This window comes from Stigmatopora argus, chromosome 2 (assembly GCF_051989625.1).
Source record: "Stigmatopora argus isolate UIUO_Sarg chromosome 2, RoL_Sarg_1.0, whole genome shotgun sequence".
NCBI lineage: Eukaryota > Metazoa > Chordata > Actinopteri > Syngnathiformes > Syngnathidae > Stigmatopora > Stigmatopora argus.
Window position 1 is genome coordinate 415,001 of NC_135388.1, and position 22,500 is coordinate 437,500.

At 43.2% G+C, this 22,500-nt stretch overlaps 1 protein-coding gene across 3 annotated transcripts in view; it reads right to left on the minus strand.

The window, feature by feature from the left end:
• znf536 (zinc finger protein 536) overlaps positions 1–22,500 on the minus strand; it is a 278,695-nt gene that overhangs the window by 162,196 nt on the left and 93,999 nt on the right. Inside the window, exon 3 of one of the 3 annotated variants that reach the window (XM_077620102.1) lies at positions 4,676–4,733. The gene's annotated coding sequence lies outside the window, so the exon portion shown is untranslated. Of the gene's footprint in view, positions 1–849; positions 963–1,340; positions 1,484–4,675; positions 4,734–22,500 lie in introns of those variants that run through there. The other 2 variants (XM_077620101.1, XM_077620100.1) reach the window with 2 other exon arrangements.

The window sequence follows — 22,500 nt, forward strand, 5'->3', positions numbered from 1 at the left end:
GAGTTTGAGGTCACGCCATTACACGGTAGAGGCCGCCGCGACGACGGCGGCGGCGGCGGCGTGGCGGGGAAGCCGATGGGGGGGCAAACTCCTGCCTACTTGTAACACACGTCGCGCGGAAATCGCCGCCGTTAGCGACGTGGCCGTCGTGACATTGACTAATAATTAACGCCCCCGCCTATCGGGTCCGGGGGGTCGCCGGGGGGGTTCCGCCGCGCGGGATTCGCCGCCAGCGCAAAATGACACCTGGCGTGATTGACGGGCGGCAAAAAAATCATCGCTCCCTCTAACCCCGTCCATGGGGGAGGGGCTAAATGAGTCAAGGAACGACATTTTGACTGGACTCAAATCCTAATACGATAAAATGGCGTCGTCAAAGAGCTGACATCTTGACACGCACGCGCCATCTCCATGATTGAGAAGCGATAAGAGCCAACCCCTCGGGGGTGCCGGTGGCGGGTTCAAGTCACGTGACCTGGGGGGTCAAAGGGCACGCGCACTTGTAATGGGATTAGAGAGGCCACGCAGACGTTCAAGTGCGGGAGAAGGAAGCACCCGCTTTTCCCCCCAGCGCTCGCCGTTCGGACAACTTTAGCGGAAGACCCTGAGCGAGCGAACGTGTCAAACACGCCCGCTAAATGGCAGCTTTATTTTATTTATTTTTGGGGGGGGGGTCCGCTTTTCTCCTCGCTGTCATCCTTTCTCGCAACTTTATCCGCCGCCGCCGCGCGCCGTCTGGCTCGCTCGCTCAAGTTCCGGCGCTTCGCCAAACGGGGAAAAAAGCGTCCGAGGCTCGAACGGGACGGATGGGAAGGCTTTAAAAAAAGGGAGCGTTGGTTCCCCCCTTACCTTTTGAGGTTCCTGCCGAGTGCACGGCGACGGAGGCGAAAAGTGCGCGTGGGACCTGTTAGCGAGCTTCCACGCTCCACGCGCTCATCCCGACCTGACGTGGGAATCTTGTCCTTGTGAACCCCCCCAACCCCGCCACTCTGTTCCCTCCCTCTCTCTCTCTCCCTCCCTCCCTCCCTCTCTCTCTCCCTCTCTATCCTTCCGTTCTCGCTCCGAGTGTCCCGCGGATCGAGCCTCGCCGTCCGTTAGCACCGGGAATTTTCCGCCTGGATCCAAACGGGCACAAAAAAAACCACCCAAAAATTAAAAACAATCCACTTTCTCTCTCTTTTTTTTTGACCTTCGGTATTCCTGTACTCCCCCCGGGGGTTGACTAATCCCAAATTGCGCGGCGCGCGTGCGAGCGAGCGTCTGCGGCGAAATTCCCTTGAAAAAGAAATGGCAGAAAAGGAGGAGAAGAAGGAAAAAGTGCAAGTGGAAGAAGGGCTTACCTTTTCTGGTCACCAAGAAGAAAAAGAAGAGTCGCTTAACGGCGCGAGCGCTTAAACAAGTCCCGAGCGAGCGAGCGAGCGAGCAAGCGAGCGCTCCAGATGACGTGCGTGCGCGTGCGAGCGTGCGCACGTGCATGCGTGTCTGTGTGTATGTGCGCACTGTAACCTTGTGGCGCATTTCATGTAAATAAGCCGCCTCGCCGATAGGCGCGCGCACGCGCTCACACACACACACGCTCCTCCCCTCTGACGTCCCCACCTTCTCCCGCATTAATAATAATCATAATTAAAGCATCATGATTGTCATCGTCAAGCAAAAAAAAAAGAGGAATAAAAAAAGACTGGTTATTTCGGATTAGGGAAAAAAAAGGGAGGCTAAAGTGCATTTTGACTTTTAGGAGCAACTTTGCTTTCATTTTGAAAATATCGTGCGCTTCCGAGCCCGATAATGCAATTATGCGGACGTGCACGCGCGGGGCCGAGCATGAATGGATGAATGGGGGGCTTTGTGGACGGATGATATCATGATGGTGGCGGTGGTGGTGGTGGGCGCCTAATGACGGCCACTCACAACAATATCATTTTTCATAAAGCGCAACACACACACACACACATTGGCGGTTCCCGATGCGCGTACACGCCGGGTTCACACGGCTGCGTGCGCACGGGAGAGTCAAAATGTCGATCGGATTGCATTCGGAAATGGACACACATAATAGGCGAAGGGGGGAGTAAAGGGGGAGAAAAAAGGGGGGGGGAAGAAAAGGAGAGAAGGGGAGAGGGGGGGATATTCATAAGCCCCCTGCAGCCCCCAAAAAGGGGGAGAAAGGGGGGAGGGAAGGGGGCAAACAATGACTATATGAATGGTCAGTGACACTTATATAATAGTGGATATGGAAATGACTTATTGGGGAAATGATAAATGTTTTGCACAATACAGCACGGGGAACGGCTTAGTCATGGCGCAAAAGCAACTCAAAGTAAAAAAATTAAGCCAAAAAAATGGAATTGTATCGAAGAGATGGCACAGCCAATGAGGACGTTCTATCGCGTTCCCGTCTTTGACATTTGATTCATGCCACGGAGCTTATTTTGCTTATTCATGCTTTTTAAATCACGCAGGTTGCGCTTTTTTTATTTTTAGCTTTTCTGAGAGGGACCTTGAAAATGTTGTTATTAAATATGGCTTGAAAATTGGAAAAAGAAGGACGTAAGTGAAATTGGGAATAGGTTTTTACTATGTTGGTGTACCTAATGAAGTGGCCGTTGTGACGGAATTATTCAATTATTTTTTTGTGGGTTAGTTAGGAACATTTTGACATTGACAGTCCAATTTATATTTGTAATTATGCATCATAAAAGCCGATTGCCAACAATTGTATTGCCCAGATCATTGTATCGTCTTTAATATATATATATATATATATATATATATATATATATATATATATATATATATCCATCTATATCCATCTATATCTATATATATCTCTCTCTCTATATATATATATATATATATATATATATATCCATCTATATATATATAGATATATATACATACATATACATACATATATACACACACATATATATATATATATATATATATATATATATATATATATATATATATATATATATATATATATACACACATATATACACGTATACACATATACATATACACATATATATATATAACAATGAATATGTCAATTATGATAGTTGTCCGTTTTTTTGTCATTTCAATATTTTTCCAAGAATAGCTAATATTTCATCTGTCATGTTATTTCCCAGATCGATTGAAATGTTGACCTCATTAAAACAGAGAATAAAAATAAATGCCAAATTTAAAGCACATTTGCCAGTTCTTTCTCTCATTTGGAATATTTAAAAGGAGTTAGCACCAGGACGCTAACGTCGCTAACGACTCGCTAAAACTCCGCGTTTTCCGTTCCGCCATCGACTAAAAGCGCGGTTAAACGGCGCCAAACGCCAAGACGCGACGAACCCGTCCAAAAAAGTCCTTTGAAAGATCGGTTAAGGAATTCCCGGGGATGCTCTCAAATTCTTCTCTCTCTCTCTCTTTTATTTTTTAAATTGTGGCGTGAATGAGCCCACGTCAATAAAAGCAATAGACTTTGTCTACGGGGGCCGATAGGGTGGGCTCTCTGGGGGTGGGGGGGTTTCCTTTGCCCCATTCTCCATGGATGAGCGGCGCCTTCGCGCCTCCTTTTGAAGCGCCGCCGGCGAGCCTTTGAGCGGATGACAGGTCGCACAAAGCGCCGGCGATGGGAACGCGGCTCGGAGAGGAAGTGCGCCACAAAAGCACCTGATCCCGAAACAGACGCCACGCATGACTCGGGATTAGCGTGTCCGTTTAGCGATGCGTCTCGCTGGCGGGCGTCTTGTCCGACGCCACCGCCGTTTTTTTTTTTTCCATCTTGTCTTCTCTATCGTAGGATAAAGCGCTCAAACTCGGTTTCAGCCGGTTCTAGAGGTGACTGTGTCGTTCCCTGCTTTAAATAAACACCTTCCCTGGTCATACTCGGAACTTAATACAGACGCTCCCCTACGGCTTTATTTGATTACCAACCGTTTGTCAAATCTACAAATCTGATCGTGATAACAATTTTAGTATTGGTCCCTATATAACGCGCACTGGATTATAAGGCGCCCTGTCTATTTTGGAGAAAATTGACTTTTACGTGCGCCTTATAGTCGTGAAAATACTGTAAATAAATAACTGGTGCCTCCTTAGCGTGTTGTTCACATCTTTGTTCTCGGTTTTTAATGCGATAAAAAAAACGCCCTCCCAAAAATGAGACTTGTACTCCAGCGCGACTTATATACAGTAGTACCTCTACTTACGAACGTCTCTACTTACGAAATGTTCAGGTTACAAAAGGCCTCCGTGGGAAATCAAGCTATCTGAAGTCAAGAAGAAATCAAACGATAATACACTTCGCGTACCGTATTTTCACGACTATAAGGCGCACCGCATTATAAGGCGCACCCTCAATGAATGACACATTTGAATTTTTTTCCATATATAAAGTACACTGGATTATAAGGCGCCCTGTCTATTTTGGAGAAAATTTAAGACTTTTAAGTGCGCCTTATAGTCGAGAAAATACGGTACACGTATGTTAACGCACTCACGCAAATCTTCCTCCTTGTCAACTTTACCATTTCCATTGACTTATGGGACATGCATTCAGTACAATAATTGTCCCTAATAGCGCTTTCTCATTGGCTATAACAAATATTTAACATGTTCAACAATGATGACTGTTGGTCAGAATTTTTTTTTAAACTGCGGGTAAACCACTGACCTTTTCTGGTACACGGTCGATTGGTCGCCGGTCTTTTGGTCGCCAATCTTTTGGTCGCCTGGAAGGTAAGTGATAATGACCATTTAAAATTGTTGCTCAAATTCCCCAAATACAAACTGAGAATGACTATTTAGTCATACTTAATGCCCTATTAATTATTAGGCTAAAGAAAAGCTCCAAATTTCCCGGACTTTGATTGTTTTTTGTTGGAGAACTTGTTAAGACCCTGACGGACGTCGCTTCTTAAAGGGACAACACATGTATGTACCAAATCCGTTGTCGTCTGGGATGTTTACAGCCCGTGTTTGTGTGCGTTGTGCGACTATTTTTACGTCTTTGGTTACGTCGTCTTTTCTTCGGCATGGGACCCATTCGGCGTGTTCAATTTTTCCCAGTGTTAGGCTTGTAAGGTTCTGTTTTGTACACTTTTGAGTTGAGATTAAAGCTTTTTACACTGTATTTAGAACAAGGGTGTCAAACTATATTTTATACTATATTTTAAATTTACATTTTCCCCCTTTTAAATCAATAATTGTCATTTTTGATCCATTTTTTTCTGTGTTTTTAGTTCAAAAATCATTTTGTAAAATCTAAAAATATAGATTAAAAAAAGCTCAAATAAACATTGTTTTAGATCTATAAAAACAGAATATTCAGGGCTTTTAATCCAGTTATAAAAAAAAATCTAAATATCATATCTAAAATGGTCCGGCTTGTATATTAAATTGACATTTTCCCCCTTTTAAATCAATAATTGTCATTTTTAATCCATTTTTTCTGTGTTTTTAGTTCAAAAATCATTTTGTAAAATATAAAAATATATATTAAAAAAGCTAAAATAAACATTGTTTTAGATCTTTAAAAAATGGAATATTCAGGGATTTTAATCCAGTTCTTGTAATCCATTTATAAAAAAAAAAATTCTAAATATGATATCTAAAATAGTCCGGCCCATCTGAAATCGAGTTGACGTTAACGCGGCTTGCAAACCAACCCGAGTCTGTCACCCTTGATATGGATACTCAAAGTTTTTTAACTGTTAACTATTGTACTTTAAAAGTGTTGAAATGACAAAAAATGCACTCATTTATTTTTGCTTTTAAATTTAGAGAATAAAATGGTCAATCCAAAATCTTCCTGCCCCCCGTTTAGCATATATTCTTCACAGATCCGAGTCTTCTCGGGACAAGATAGAATCCATTTATAAAAAGTATCCCACGATAATAAGTGTTTTAATGGAAATCACAAGGACGAAAAGAAGAAGAAGAAGAAGAAAAAGATGATCTAAAAGCTGAACGGAAACAGCTGACTCCAATTGATGAAGAATTGTTGCGCACGGGAGGTCTAGACGCCGCGCTCCCTTTTGGAATGACGATGATGATGATGATGATCGGGTGACTTTTGCTTTATTTTCTCACTAAATCAACGCCCACGCCTCCCCCATTCACGCACGCACGCACGTCGTAAAAAAGAGCGTCTTTGCCGCCGCACACGCCGTTTCGACAGTGTTTCAAAAGTCGGAAGAAGTCGTGCTCGTAAAAAGCACCACGGCCTTCCATTTCAACACTCGCCATTTTAGGAAACATGGCCTTGTTCCTTCAAGGTTGTTACTTTCCAAAATTCAGCCCCCCAGAAGCACTTTGGCAAACTAACACGAAATTCGGTGGATTTGTCTATCGGAAGCAGACGCATTAAAAAAAGTCGTAACGAGCTCTGTCCGAAAAGACACAGAAAGCCAACCACGTTGGTGTCTTAATGTTGATTTAAAGTCGCCATTTTAGCCTGTTTTGGGCCATTCCAAGTTACCGTATTTCACGCAATAAAAGGATACAGCTTATATGTGCCAAAATTAGACTTGACATGCACCAAACTGCAAGGCGAAAAAGACCAAACGCCATAACGCAAGACAATGTGGCCGATATGCTCATTTACCGTATTTTCACGACTATAAGGCGCACATAAAAGTCTTAAATGTTCTCCAAAATAGACAGGGCGCCTTATAATCCAGTGCGCTTTATATATGGACCAATACTAAAATTGTTATCACGATAAAATAAAATGAATCAGTGGATAGGGTACACCGACTGACTCCACTATTTTCCCGTAGACAAAGTACTGCGCAGTGACTGCTGGGATATGTACCGTATTTTCCCGACTATAAGGCGCATATAAAAGTCTGAAATTTTCTCCAAAATAGACAGGGCGCCTAATAATCCAGTGCGCTTTATATATGGACCAATACTACAATTGTTATCACGATAAAATAAAATGAATCAGTTGATAGGGTACACCGACTGTACTATTTTCCCGTAGACAAAGTACTGCGCAGTGACTGCTGGGATATGTAGTAGTTCTTTTGTCAATACACCCAATGGATTGTGGCCTGTATACATCGACATCAATACAGCTTGCCGTTGGAAAAGTTACGCTAGTTACCAGCTAGCTACTATTTACGAATGGATTGTGGCCTGTATACATCAACATCAATACAGCTTGACAAAGCATGGAAAGCACCGTTGGAAAAGTTACGCTAGCTACCAGCTAACTACTATTTGCGAATGGACTGTGGCCTGTATACATCGACATCAACACAGCATGACGAAGCATGGAAAGCACCGTTGGAAAAGTTACGCTAGCTACTAGCTAGCTACTAGCTAGCTACTAGCTAGCTACTATTTGCGAATGGATTGTGGCCTGGACATCAACATCAATACAGCTTTACGAAGCATGGAAGGCAGCGCTGGAATAGTTACGCTAGGTACTAGCTAGCTACTATTTGTGAATGGATTGTGGGCGCCTGGACGAACGTATAAAAGTCAGCGTTTTCGATGACTCGTTTGGACAATTGTTCAATTCGGACACGGAAAATGAGGACTTTGATGGATTTGTGGGTGATGATGACGTGAGTAAGTTGTAAAATGTCTAAATAAAGTACAAGCCAACTCAGTTTTCCTTCCGTTGCCTTTTTAAAAACGTGTTTTTAGCGTGTGGGTGTAGCGTGCAAGAACTATATATCCCAGCAGTCACTGCGCACCGGAAACCGGAAAAAGAAGAGTCTGGGGCTGCTTCCGGTAGCCAACGCTAGCAGCCTATTTACAGAAATTCAGGCTATTTTCATAGGCAGAAGCACTGGAATCTGTATTTATGAACTAGAGTAGGGCAACAAACTTAAAACTCATCCTAAAAGGGGACACAAAAATTTTTTCCCATTTCCTTTCTAGTCATTTTGTGCATATTTCCCAATTTTGCGCCATCTTGGGGCTACATTCGTGTCAATCAATCACGTCGGAGTGAGTTTAGAAGCTCCGCCCCTTTCCCGTAACGTCACAGGAATGAAAAGGCAGTGAAAACATATTGTTTTTACTTTTTGGAGATGGGCCGGCCCCCTTTTGGGAAGGGGAACAACTTGGTTCATTTCCTCTTTGCAGCCAAATCTCCGTGTGTATATATTTTGAAAAATCCCATCACGGGCGAGCGCTTATTATTCCAAACGTGGCGTCATCTGGGGCCGGGCGGGTAATTTAAACCAAAGTCCAAATGTTTGCCTAGATGCGAGCGAAGCAAGTCATTTGGCACGTTTCAAACAAACATTTTCCCGCCGTGGAAAATAACGTCAGGACGGCAGCATCGCAATTTGACCGCAAATTCACCTATTGACTTTGTTTTGAGATCTTTTACATCGGCGCTAGATGAGGACCTTGCGGCTCCAGAGCCTCATGTGGCCCGTTTTAAGGCTTCTGTCGTCAATTTCAATTTTGTTTGGGGTCTTTGAGGGAGTGGATTTGGGAATTGGACACCTAGCCTGGTCATGTTGTATGACATCATATTTACAGAGATAAACATTACAAGCTAAAAAAATGCAGTATAATACAATAGCGCAAGGGTGTCAGACTCGGGTTGGTTCGCAGGCCGCTTTAACGTCAACTTGATTTCACCATTTTAGATATAATATTTAGATTTTTTTTATAAATGGATTAAAAGAACTGGATTAAAAGCCCTGAATATTCCCTTTTTTTATAGATCTAAAACAATGTTTATTTTAGCTTTTTTATATATTTTTAGATTTTACAAAATTATTTTTGAACTAAAAACACCAAAAAAATTGAATAAAAAATTACAATTATTGATTTAAAAGGGAGAAAATCAGGAAATGTAATATATATCGTACCATGTTAGATCTAATATTTAGATTTTTTTAATAAATGGATTAAAATCCCTGAATATTCTGTTTTTTATAGATCTAAAACAATGTTTATTGTAGCTTTTTTATATATTTTTAGATTTTTCAAAATGATTTTTGAACTAAAAACACAGAAAAAATGATTAAAATTTGATTAAAAATGACAATTATTGATTTAAAAGGGGGGAAAAATCAGGAAATTTAATATACATCTATATCTATCATTTTAATTTGATCCTAAAACAGAAAGTCGGCACTCATCATTTACTTTCCCGGGCCGCACAAAATGATGCGGCGGGCCAAATTTGGCCCCCGGGCCGCCACTTTGACACCAATGGTATCCTCAATGTCTTGAGGTTACAATATCACAAGAAAAAAGTCATAAGTTACGTCACAATTCACCATGAATCTTGCACGCCAGTCTAATAAAGAACGGTCTCGGATATCGACGACAAATGACAAAACATTTATTTTTTTAAGTTGAAAGTTCTGGCCAATGTCAGCAAAAATGTTGCCTTTTTCCCCCGTTTATGGCGTTCTCCAATCAGAGCGGTCCGCTCTCTCGCTTTCTCTCTCGCCGCGTTCCCGGCGCCATCATATTTTACTATTAGCTATCAATTGGTTGCTAATGGCGCTAACGAGGCAGCTAGCTGGCCGGCGACAGCGCGCTAACGGCCTCGCGGGGAGCATTAAGGAGGCGGGCTGATGCCGTGGGCCGCTAACGACCTACAGGCGCTGCCTAATGGCGCCAAATGACCTCCTCGGTGGCTATTAGCGCATAATTACAACCTGTAGACCCGCGCCGACCTCCGCTGGACGCGCGCGATTACTCCCGGCTTCCCGTGGCCTTTGCTCGCGTCTTCCTCCCGTGGGACGGCGACCGCTCCCCGCTGGGAAGACCGGCATTGAGATGGATCTATTGGTCGGGGACTCATTTTTTAGACCGTGCTTAGCGCCGTCCCAGTTAAACAAACGTCGCCTCTTATTTGGTTTACGAACGGACCGCCGCTTAAACTCGTTGGACGCCCGATACGGGACGATTGTTTTAACCGTGACTCGACTCGTCGGCCGTCGTTGACGCCGATAGACGTCCAATGATGTGGCTCGAAACTCGATTCAAACTTATACGTGGATATAGTGAGAGGGGGGGTTAGAGTATCATATATTTCGGACGGGAAAGTGGCCGCATTAACGTCAACTTGATTTTATGTGGGCCGGACCATTTTGGATATAATATTTAGATTTTTTTTTTAATAAATTGATTAAAAGAACTGGATTAAAATCCCTGAATATTCCGTTTTTTTATAGATCTAAAACAATGTTTATTTTAGCTTTTTTGATATATTTTTAGATTTTACAAAATGATTTTTGAACTAAAAACACAGAAAAAATGGATTAAAAAATGACAATTATTGATTAAAAAGGGGGAAAATGCGGAAATGTAATATAACTCTATACTCTTCATTTGAATTTAATCCTAAAACAGAAAGTCGGCACTCATCATTTACTTTCCCGGGCCGCACAAAATGATGCGGTGGGCCACATTTGGCCCCCGGGCCGCCACTTTGACACCTATGGCTTATCCTCACAAGATTCATGGGGGGTGCTGGAGCCTATCCCAGCCAACTATGGGCACCACCACCACCAGGGGGCACCCAGACTTGGTGGCTATCCCATCGCAGCCAATCACTCCTTAGCTAGGAGCAAAATACCCTACAATTAGCCTAGCTTGCATGTTTTTGGGATGTGGGAGGAAAGCGAAGTACCCAGACAAAAACCATGCCACCCTGGGGAGCTCATGCAAACTCCACACAGTGAGGACCCACCTGGAATGGAACCCTCAACCCCAAAACTGTGAGTCTGACATGCTCGAGTTACATGTTATACAGAAAAAAAACGTACAACTACTATCTACTTTTTCCCCTTTAACTGTGCAACTTATAGCCCAAAAAGTACAGTAGCCGTCTACTGGAGTGAAACTTCCCGTTATCCATTTCCACGACTGGAGAAAAAGCAACAAAAAATATGATAGGCTCGTATAAAAAAAAAAGTAAAGCGGCGTGATGACGGTCAAAAACAAACAGGAGGGCCTCTCAAGGCCGCCTGACTGGAAAAATGTCGGAAAGTTTCCCCGAGTGGACGCGTCAAGGACAAACCGGAGGCGCTCGTCACTTTTAAGAGGCAAAGATAGCGAATAAGAGTCAAATATTTGCTCCCGTGAAGTCGGCCGTCGCTGCCAAACAACATGTTTGTCTTCACGAACGAAGACGACGGAAAGAGGCGTGCAGATGTGCTGATGGAATTGAGCGTCTTGGTGTCACTGGGAGCCAATTAGCATGCGCCAGGCATCCAAAAATAGACTGGTTAGGATGCTGGCTTGTTTATTTGGAGGGGGGCCGGGGGGTCGTATGGGGGGGGGGGGGCGCCACTGAGCAAGCGCCAGCCACCGCAGCTGTGCAAGTAAGCGCACGCATAATGTCACCACTGTCGTGTGGCACTTTGACTTGTGCGCCGGAACGCCGACCGCCAAAAGATGGACGCCGAGGAAAGGAATTTGGTCCACGGATTTCTCGCGTATAAGCCCTACCCTTCAAATTGCCTTCAATTTTTTTGCCATTTCTTTAGTACCGGATTTTCACGACTATAAGGCGCACCACATTATAAGGCGCACCCTTAATGAATGACACATTTTAATTTTTTAAAAAGAAAAGAACTGGATAAACATTCCTGAATATTCCGTTTTTTATAGATCTAAAACTGTTTATTTTAGCTTTTTTTAAAATATATTTTTAGATTTTACAAAATGATTTTTGAACTAAAAACAGAAAAAAATGGATTAAAAATGAGAATTATTGATTTTAAAAGGGGAAAATGTAAATTTAATATACGAGCCAGACCATTTTAGATATAATATTTAGATTTTTTTTTATAAATAGATTAAAAGAACTGGATTAAAATCCCTGAATATTCCGTTTTTTTAGTGATAATTACCATTTAAATGGTTGCTCAAATTCCCTAAATACAAACTGCAAATTATTATTTAGTCATACTTAATGCTCTATTAATTATTAGGCTAAAGAAAAGCTCCAAATTTCCCGGACTTTTATTGTTTTTTGTTGGAGAACTTGTTAAGAAGACCGACTGACTGACGTCGCTTCTTAAAGGGACAACGCATGTACATACAAACTCTTCTACCCTCTCATGGCCATTGTTGGCTTTTATTCATGCGTAGACCGTCTTGTTTTACCTTGTTTTGTCGCCGCTCTTTTGGTCGTCGGTCTTTTGGTTGCCGGTCTTTTGGTCGCCCGTTCTCGCGGTCGGGGCGACTAAAAGACTGCAAAAGACCTCGACCAAAAGACCTCGACCAAAAGACCGCGTCCAAAAGATGGCGACCAAAAGACGGCGACCAAAAGACCGGCGACCAATCGACCGGCGACCAATCGACCGGCGACCAATCGACCGGCGACCAATCGACCGGCGACCAATCGACCGGCGACCAATCGACCGGCGACCAATCGACCGGCGACCAATCGACCGGCGACCAATCGACCGGCGACCAAAAGACCGGCGACCAATCGACCGCACCCGAAAAAATGATACATCACCCGCCCCACTTTAGCTGAGGTTAGCATTAGCTAAAAACCACGTGGCATCTCCAGATCCTTCTAAAAAAAACGAAATTTATCTTTAAAAAAGTCCAAAAACGTTCGCTAAATGTCCCTACCACGTGCATGTGGAGGACCCTTGCTTTTCTTTTCCTCCAAACGAATGGATATTAATTTCCGAACGTCCATAAGGCTTAAAAGCGAGCATGGGCGTGATCCATTTTCCGCCAAATCTCGGGCGGGCGCACTTGATCAAGGAAAGGGCACGCCTCCCTCCCGCTCTCCATGGCTTTCTAATGGCATTACGGCGCCCGAGTAAGATTTACACGTCTCTTAATGTGGCCCGGTTCCTCTGCATAAAAGTATATACAAAGGTTAATATTGCAATAATATGTTCCTGGAGGGCATTGTAATCATTATCTCTCCGCTGGTATCAATTAGAAGCACTTTACTGCAGGTAATGACCAGGATTCCGCTACAAAATGACATTATTATTATTATCCTCATCCGTAATTCCGGACTGGATACACAAGATGGGGGGGGGGAGACGAGGGGGGAGACGAGAGGGGGGGAGAAAGTTCAACCAAAGGTGGCCTTAAAAAGTGAGAGCCGGCCAGGAAGGAAACTGGAACTTTCAAAGGGTCAAACAATACACGCACGCCAAAAAGGTAAAAAAAGAAAAGAAAAACTAAACAAAACAGAACTTCCTCTTATTCACGTGTCCCATTTTTTTTCCTCAAAGGGGGTCGCGAGCGCGCTAAACTCGTTCAAGTCGCTGCGGCTTGACCTCGGCGTGTTCGGCGGCGGCGCTAACGATCGCCCTCGTCGCAAAGGTGAATACAGACGCTCCCCTACTTACGAACGAGTTAGGTTCCGAGCGATTGTTCATAAGTTGAATTTGTTCCTAAGTTGCTCAGTGCTATATTTTGTATTATAATTTATGTTTAAGGCCTATATAAGTATATTGAAGGTTTATATAAGTGCATTTGTATGTTTAAGGCTTGACATCTATCTAAAATACGGTACAAGAGAAATACATTCCATATTTCACAACCAACACCTTCCAATCCTTAACCCACCTGGATTTCCAGGATCGAATGGCGACCTCTCAAAGCGGCTAACTAAATCAGAGCGGCGGGAACGGCAGGGCGGGCCCTCGAGTCTTCCGTAAGAGTACAAAACGCGCGCCGGGGGTGCCGAACGTGGAGTTAATTCGTACGGGGGGCCAGGTTCCACCCGCCCGGCTCCTCCAGGCGATAGTCAGGAACGTAAGAGAAATGGAAATCCACCCAAAGGGATTAGATTTTAAATAGATATCAGGCCATATACCGAAGGGGGCGGAGCCGGGGCCCCGGTGCGTAAGTAGGTGTAATTTGGAGTGCGTAATGAAGGAAGAAAGGCGCCATAGGTTAATCGGATTGACCTCGCCGGCGCTCGGGGGACGGCGGGCCGGGAAGGAGACTCTCCCCGGTCGCCTGACCTCCGAGAGGTAATGAAAACTGGAGGGGTGACGGGGATGGGGGGGACGTGGACGGGGGGATGTGTGGATCGGAAGGGGGCGGGGCGCCGCTAACGTGGGGGAACCTGGAGAAAAAAGTGGGTCTCCAGCGCTAACCTCCTTACAGAGAGAGGAGAAAAAAAGAGCTTCCTTTTAGGTAGCATGCTTGCTATTGATACCACGCCAATGAAAGCAAAGTAGGATGAGAAAGTGGCCCCACGGACGCGGATTTGATCCGTCGTGGAAGTCTCCGTGGACTTTCCGCGGCGGATATCGATCGGCGCGCAGATACCGATAAGACCGGCGGTGGTGCTGATGATACAGGTGGGACCGCAAGTGATGCTAAGCGATGCTTCTTTGGCAAAAGAAGAGAGCTGACAACCTCGGTTGACCCCATTTCAGGAGTACCCTTGTTCTATTTCCCCATTACAGACGCTCCCCTACTTACGAACGAGTTAGGTTCCGAGCGATTGTTCATAAGTTGAATTTGTTCATAAGTTGATTCAGTGCTACATATAAAATGGCCCACGTGAAATCAAGTTGATGTTAAAGCGGCCCGCGAACCAACCAGAGTCTGACACCCTTGCTCTAGACCACAGGTGTCAAAGTGGCGGCCCGGGGGCCAAATCTGGCCCGCCGCATCATTTTGTGCGGCCCGAGAAAGTAAATGATGAGTGCCGACTTTCTGTTTTAGGATCAAATGCAAAGAGTATAGCTGTATATTAAATTCCCTGATTTTCTCCGTTTTAAATCAATCATTGTCATTTTTTAATCCATTTTTTTTCTGTGTTTTTAGTTCAAAAATCATGTTGTAAAATCTACAAATATATTTATTAAAAAAAGCTAAATTAAACATTGTTTTAGACCTATAAAAAACTGAATATTCAGGGCTTTTAATCCATTTATAAAAATGTAAAAAATCAAAATATTATATCTAAAATGGTCCGGCCCACGTGAAATCAAGTTGATGTTAAAGCGGCCTGCGAACCAACCCAAGTCTGACACCCTTGCTTTAAGTTAAGCTAGCGTTGTGTCCCGAACTCGAGACCATACACATTTTGAAGGTCTCGAACTCGATTCTCAAAAGTCTCGGTCCAATCACCATTTCCCAATTCCGGGCATCGCTTTGTCTTAATTTCACTTTTCACAAGTCAGGTAGCCCCGTTCTAAAATCTGGGCACGACCAGCCTCTCCGCTTCGGGACGGTTTGTTTCCCTTAGCCCAGGTTTAGCCAAAGTCCGTCCGATAAAGCCCCGCCCCCACCACCACCACCACCACCACCACCACCACTGGTCCCCCCCGTCCTGCCCGCTGTGACTTTGTAACTCTATCTGTCCTTAGCAAATAAATAAGATCATGCTTTTGAGAGTGTGTATTTATTACACCTGAGTGTGCGCTATCAGCCGCGGGCCCGCCGAGATATCGGCTTACAGCGCCCCCCCGTTTGAGATAAAGGATATTTAATATCCCACCCTTGTGTGTACGAGTGTGTGAGTGTGTGTGTGGGCTCGGTAGCCAGCAGGTAATGCCTTCATCTTTGTCTAAACACACTTTTATGGACTTTAAAGTGCAATGATGGAGCGGGAGAGAGGTCACAGATAAATGTAGCGTAATGGCTCAAAGCGCTAGATTAGCCGTGTAGCCTGTCTGGGGGATAATGCTTCAAGGCAATTCCTCCTTAAAAGACGAAAAAAAAGGGGAAAAAAGGGGGGGATGAGGGGGTGTTATCTCTAAACTCACACACACAAGCGCAAAGGCACATTAAATAATAAGCTCTTCTACTTTGCCGTGTCTCGGCGTCACTTTGCGTTACGATGGATGGCGGCAAACGGGAAGGGAAAAAAACGGAAAGAAATCGGCGTGGCGACAGATTGTAATGAATACGCGTCGAAGGCACGCGTTAGCGTTAGCCGCCCGCCGCGCATTAGCTTTTGCTTATTTGACGTTGAAATGATGATGAGCATCCAAATGAGATCGTTTGGATGTGATAAAGAAGCGGAGGAGGAAGCGACGTATGGATGTATGGGAGTTTGGGTGGAGGCCATTTTAAGGGCTTCTTCATCAACGAGGAGGTGAACGATTGTTTACGTTTGTTTGGAGTTGTTTTTCTGGGGCGGGTTGGCTTGTTCTACTACTTTTTTTTCTTGGGAAGTTCACTCATTGGCTGTTTTTGACATTAAATCAATTTCTATAGGAATGGCTGCCTATGAATGATCAAGAGCAGGGGTTTCAAACTCGGGTTGGTTCGCGGGCCGCATTAGCGTCAACGCCATTTCATGTGGGACGGACTATTTTAGATGTAATATTTAGATTTTTTTAAATAAATTGATTAAAAGAACTGGATTAAAAGCCCTGAATATTCCGTTTTTTTATAGATCTAAAACAATGTTTATTTGAGCTTTTTTTTTAGATTTTACAAAATGATTTTTGAACTAAAAACACCGAAAAAATGGATTAAACGAACTGGATTAAAAGCCCTGAATATTCCGTTTTTATAGATCTAAAACAATGTTTATTTGGGCGACCAAACGTCCGGGCGACCAAACGTCCGGCGACCAAACGTCCGGCGACCAAACGTCCGGCGACCAAACGTCCGAGGTTGAAAAACTTGTACACACACGATCCGGGGGGCGGGGCGAGCGCGCGAATCCCGTTTCGGCGAAACCTCGGTTCGGACGAACGGCCATTCGGCGACCTGTCCGTCTGTCAAACGTCCGTCGGCGAAACGTCTTTAGGCGAATCATCCGGTCATGGGCCTGGGAATTTGAAAGATTTTTTGCTGGGCTGAATTTGACGGATATCTCATTGGGATTTTCTTGATTTGGTCCGATTTAAATGCGCTCACCGGACTTTCTTGGGTTTCTTTGACTCGGTCGGTGTGGTATTTCAATGGCTTTGTTTCTTCTGCTCGGCTTTGTTTTGCCTTTGCTTATTTCCCATCTAAACGATCGCAGGTGCGGAAATGATAGCCCGCATCATTTAGCCGCGCTACAACAAAGAAGTGGAGGAAGAGGAGGAGGGCACACACAGTTGAAGGCCATTTAGAGAGCTTCTTCACAGATCAATCAGGTGGCCTCTTCATCCATTACACACACCAAGAAGAGGAAAAAATATATAAAAAATGACAATTATTGATTTAAAAGGGGGGAGAAAAAAAAATCAGGAAATTTAACCATTTTAGATCTAATATTTAGATTTTTTTTTAAATAAATGGATTAAAAGAACTGGATTAAAATCCCTGAATATTCCGTTTTTTATAGATCTCAAACATAGTTTATTTTAGCTTTTTTTAAATATATTTTTAGATTTTAAAATATGATTTTTGAACTAAAAACACAGAAAAAATGGGTTAAAAAATGACAATTATTGATTTAAAAGGGGAAAAAAATCAAGAAATTTAACCACTTTAGATCTAATATTTTGATTTTTTTTTTAATAAATGGATTAAAAGAACTGGATTAAAATCCCTGAATATTCCGTTTTTTATAGATCTAAAACAATTTTTATTTTAGCTTTTTTTAATATATATTTTTTGATTTTACAAAATGATTTTTGAACTAAAAACACAGAAAAAAATGATAAAATTGACAATTATTGATTTAAAAGGGGGAAAAAAATCAGGAAAGTAACCATTTTAGATCTAATATTTAGATATTTTTTTATAAATGGATTAAAAGAACTGGATTAAAAGCCCTGAATATTCTGTTTTTATAGATCTAAAACAATGTTTATTTTAGCTTTTTTAAAATATATTTTTAGATTTTACAAAATGATTTTTGAACTAAAAACACAGAATAAATGGGTTAAAAAATGACAATGATTGATTTAAAAGGGGGAAAATCAGGAAATGTAATATCCCTCTCTACTCTTCAGGTGGCCTCTTCATCCATTACACACACCAAGAAAAAGAAGAAGAAGAAGAGGAGAATAGCGTTGTTGTCCTAATTATGCGTGAGGCCGATGCATTATTCACGTAGCCAACATACATCGGCGGGGCCGCGTATGAGTAAAATAATTTATGACAAGATCTCTTCCTCTAAACGCCCTCCTCCTCCTCCTCCTCTTCCTCTTCCTCCTCTTCCTTGCTGTCTGTCCTGCATTTTCATCATTTTCACCCCCCCCCCCCCCCCCCCCCCAGCCCCACTTCCTTAAATCATACTTCAATAAAATGTGCCACCCGTATTCATTTTGCATGAGACCTCCGCCAAGAAGACGGCGGGGGGAAAAAAAAAAAGAGGAAAAATATTATCCCGAGTGGTGAGATTTGTTTTTACAGCACTCAGCAGATAGAAAGACAGACAGCAGCACGCAAAAGAACAAAACGACTTCCCGAATGGGGAAGGTGAGGATGTCGGTGGTGGCAGGCGCGGGGAAATCACAGCACTCGATGGATTGGTCGCGCAGGAACAATCGATTGACGACAGGCGCTTTCACGCCGGGAAAGCCACTTGAAAGATGATTTGTGTGTACGGTGCTACCTCGACATACGAGCTTAATCGGTTCCGGAACTGAGATCGTATGTCGAGGTTTTCGTAACTTGAGCGAACGTTTCCCATTGAAATGAATGGAAAACAAATTAATTTGTTGCAACCCTCTGAAAAAACACCAAAAACAGGATATTGGATTGGAAAAAATGTTTGATTTCTTCTAATTTGCCTTCTGTTAACAAAGTAACACATAACTAGTGGTTTAATAGTAATAAAATGTGTTTAGTAGAACTAAAATTGGGCGGATTTTGCTGAGGGGATTTCACGTGGGCCGGACCATTTTAGATATAATATTTAGATTTTTTTTTTTTATAAATGGAATAAAAAAACTGGATTAAAAACCCTGAATATTCTGTTTTTATAGATCTAAAACAATGTTTATTTGAGCTTTTTTTAAATATATTTTTAGATTTTACAAAATTATTTTGGAACTAAAAACAGAAAAAATGGATTAAAAATTACAATTATTGATTTAAAAGGGGGGGAAAATCAGGGAATTTAACAATTTTAGATCTAATATTTAGATATATTTTTTTATAAATGGATTAAAAGAACTGGATTAAAAACCCTGAATATTCCGTTTTTTATAGATCTATAACAATGCTTATTTGAGTTTTTTTTAAATATATTTTTAGATTTTACAAAATGATTTTTGAACAAAAATTGAAAAAATGGCTTAAAAAAAATGACAATTATTGATTTAAAAGATGGAAAATCAGGAAATGTAATATACATCTATACTCTTCATTTGAATTTGATCCTAAAACAGAAAGTCGCCACTCATCATTTACTTTCCCGGGCCACACAACATGATGCGGCGGGCCAGATTTGGCCCCCGGGCCGCCACTTTGATACACTTGTACACTTAGTTTAGCGTGCTTGTTTTTACGACGAACGCGGAGTACCCGGAGAAAAGCCACGCGAGAACGAGGAAACCGTGCAAACTACGAGCAAGAACCCATCAGAGGTCATCAATACGTAGATCGCGATCTACCAGGTCACCAACATGACAATAACATTTGAAACATCTGTTCATTTTTTTTATGAATTTGGCCCGTCTATAAGCATCAGCTCTGAACAGATCCGTTTTCCTCCATCTTTGCGATTATTTATTACATTATAACTATTATTAATGACATGGGTGAATACGATCGGGACACAACGGCGTTGTCTCAGCGACACGCCGCTGTCCGCTGACGAAAGCGTTTCTTCCGTGTTACATAACACGAGTCTGTTCTTTGGGCTCGTAGGGGACACACACACACACACGCGAACACACACACAAACACACACACACACACACAGAGACGAAGGGCAGTGGATATAGGACAAGTTTGAAAAGACAGGAAGCAGTAATTAGATTTCCTGCCGCACGTTCGCGTGACTCTGACTGGTCTGTAATGATGATCAAAGTTCACGTGGCCTCTGGTAAGCCAACACGGACCTCGGGATGGCGTTTGAACCCGACTCGCCGCCAGCTGGCGGAAGAAGCTTTCCACGAACGACAAACCACTTCCTAACGTAAATTTCGGATGTAACGACGACATCGTTTTTTTTCGGTGCTATCTTGATCGGTCGTGGCTTTTGCCAATAATCGACATCCGATAAATAAATCAAAATCTAAGAACGTTCTTATTTTGAAAGATTTTTTGACCATCAATGTTAATCCGAATGGTCACCTTGGCGGAAATCGTGTACATTTTGTCACATTCCCGTACGTTTGGGATCATTTCCTCTTGGTTTTAGAGCATTTTTTGGGTCACTTCTTGTTGATTGGTCACTTTACGGGTCAGTTTATGTTTATTTCTAGGTTGATTGGTCACTTTACGGGTCACTTTTTGTTTATTTTTAGGTTGATTGGTCACTACGTTTTTTTAGGTTGATTGCTCACTACGTTTTTTTTTAGTTGATTGGTCACTTTACGGGTCACTTTATGTTTATTTTTAGGTTGATTGGTCACCTTACGGGTCACTTTATGTTTATTTTTAGGTTGATTGGTCACTTGACGGGTCACTTTCTATTTATTTTTAGTTACTTTTGAAGATTTTGATTTGGTGGAATAATCTACGGGTCATTTCAGGACACTGTCTGTTCGTCCCAGGACACTTTTTGTAGAATTTTGGTTATTTTCTGGGGCATTCCTGCGACAATTGCTGTACATTTTGGGTAACTTGCTCTTCATTGGTCACTTCCTGTTGAATTTGGGTTTATTTCTGTTGGTTTTGGTCACTTTTATTGTTATTTTGCTTACTTTTGGATGATTTTGGAGCCTTTTTAGGGTGTTTTTTTAATTTGATCAATTGCTTTTAATTTGGTAGGATTCATGCCTGACTTCCTATTGATTTCAGGACACTTGTTGGTTTGGGGTCACATTTTGTTGATTTTTGGTCACTTTCTGACCATTTTGGGCCACTTCCTGTGACTTTGGTGACAATTTAAATGTGATTTTGACTTTTTTTCCGTCAAAGCTAATGACCAACCGTGGCAGAAAACTAAAAGATTAAAAAAAAAAAATCGAACAAAAGTTTTTCATTCATATCGTCTCAAAAATTATTTTTGGGGGGGGAGTGATGAAGATATGAAGTTGAAACTGAGATGACAGTTTTTGTTGGGCAACGGAAAAGCAGTTGGCTGTCATTTTGTTTTGATTGGAAGAGAGCCAACGCCATGATTGCAAATTCTTTGTGACAGCCCTTTCATCTGATAGCCCCTCCCCCCCGACACGAAACGGCGGCTATTCTCGGCGACGTTCGCTACGAGCGTCCATTGTCGCGGCGTATTGTGGTCATTTGATTACCTGGGCCAAAGGAAATGGGGAAGTGGTGGGTGGGGGGGGGGTGGTTTTAAGCCGCCAATCCCGGCGGGCCGTCCGTCCCGCGCTTGGGGTCCACGCCAAGAGCGTGACGACGGATGCTAATTAGGGGAGCGCGTCCAAGACGCATCACGGACGTCATAATATTAACTCCAAGCAAGCGGGTGGATTTTACAGTGCGTTTCGCATCAAAAGAGAATTCGTACAATGATGCAAAGTAGCAACTTGTTTCATTCTTTCATTTTCTGGACCGCTTGAGGGTCGCAGCGTGACCGGACGTTTGGTCGCCGGACGTTTGGTCGCCGGACGTATGGTCGCCGGACGTTTGGTCGCCCAGGTGAATATAATTTTGAGAGCTGGTTTCAACAGTAAACTCTCTGTCATATTGTCATACGCCCGGCAACCAAACATCCGGGCGAACAAACGTCCGGCGACCAAACGTCCGGGCGACCAAACGTCCGAGTACCATGTCGCAGGGGGTGCTGGAGCCTAACCCAGCTGACTTCAGGCAACGGGGGGGGAAGAACACCCTGAATCGGTGAACAGCCAATCGCAACACGGCACGAGAAGACAAACAACCAATCACCAGGGGCCATTTAGCCTACAATTAGCCTGGCCACCATGTTTTGGGGATGTGGGAGGAAACAGGTTTACCTGAAGAAAACCCACACAAGCCAGGGGAGAACACCCAAAGTCAACACATTGAGGACCGACCTGGGATCGAACCCTCGACCCTAGAACCGTGAACCCGACGCGCTAACCACTCGTCGGCTGGGCCGCTAAAGCGCAATAAACAATGCATATTTTAAAATGTATTTCCTTAAGAGCCGTGCCTAAAATTTCAAAAATAAATGCGTGCATTATTTGTGTCATTTTAACACTTTTAAAGGACAATAAGTATCTAATTAAAAAAAATTGTTAGGCTATTGCTATAAGTTCAATGAAAAAAAAGCTGATTAAAAAGGCGCTATTGATGCGTTTGGGACTCGTCGGTTGCCAGATTTTAGACATACCCGCCCATCAAAAGAGCCACATGTGGCCCTCGAGCCACAGGTTCCCTATCCCCGGATTAGAAGGCGACATTCCCGGCAACGCGCCGAGCCGGCCCGCCGCTTTGTCGTCGCCGTCGGCGTCCCCGCCCGCCCCCAACGACACGGTGGCGTCCCGTCAACCGCCGAAACGGCGTCCGTCTCCCGACACGACGCAAACATCCCCGTCCGTCCGCGGCGACTTATCGAGGGCT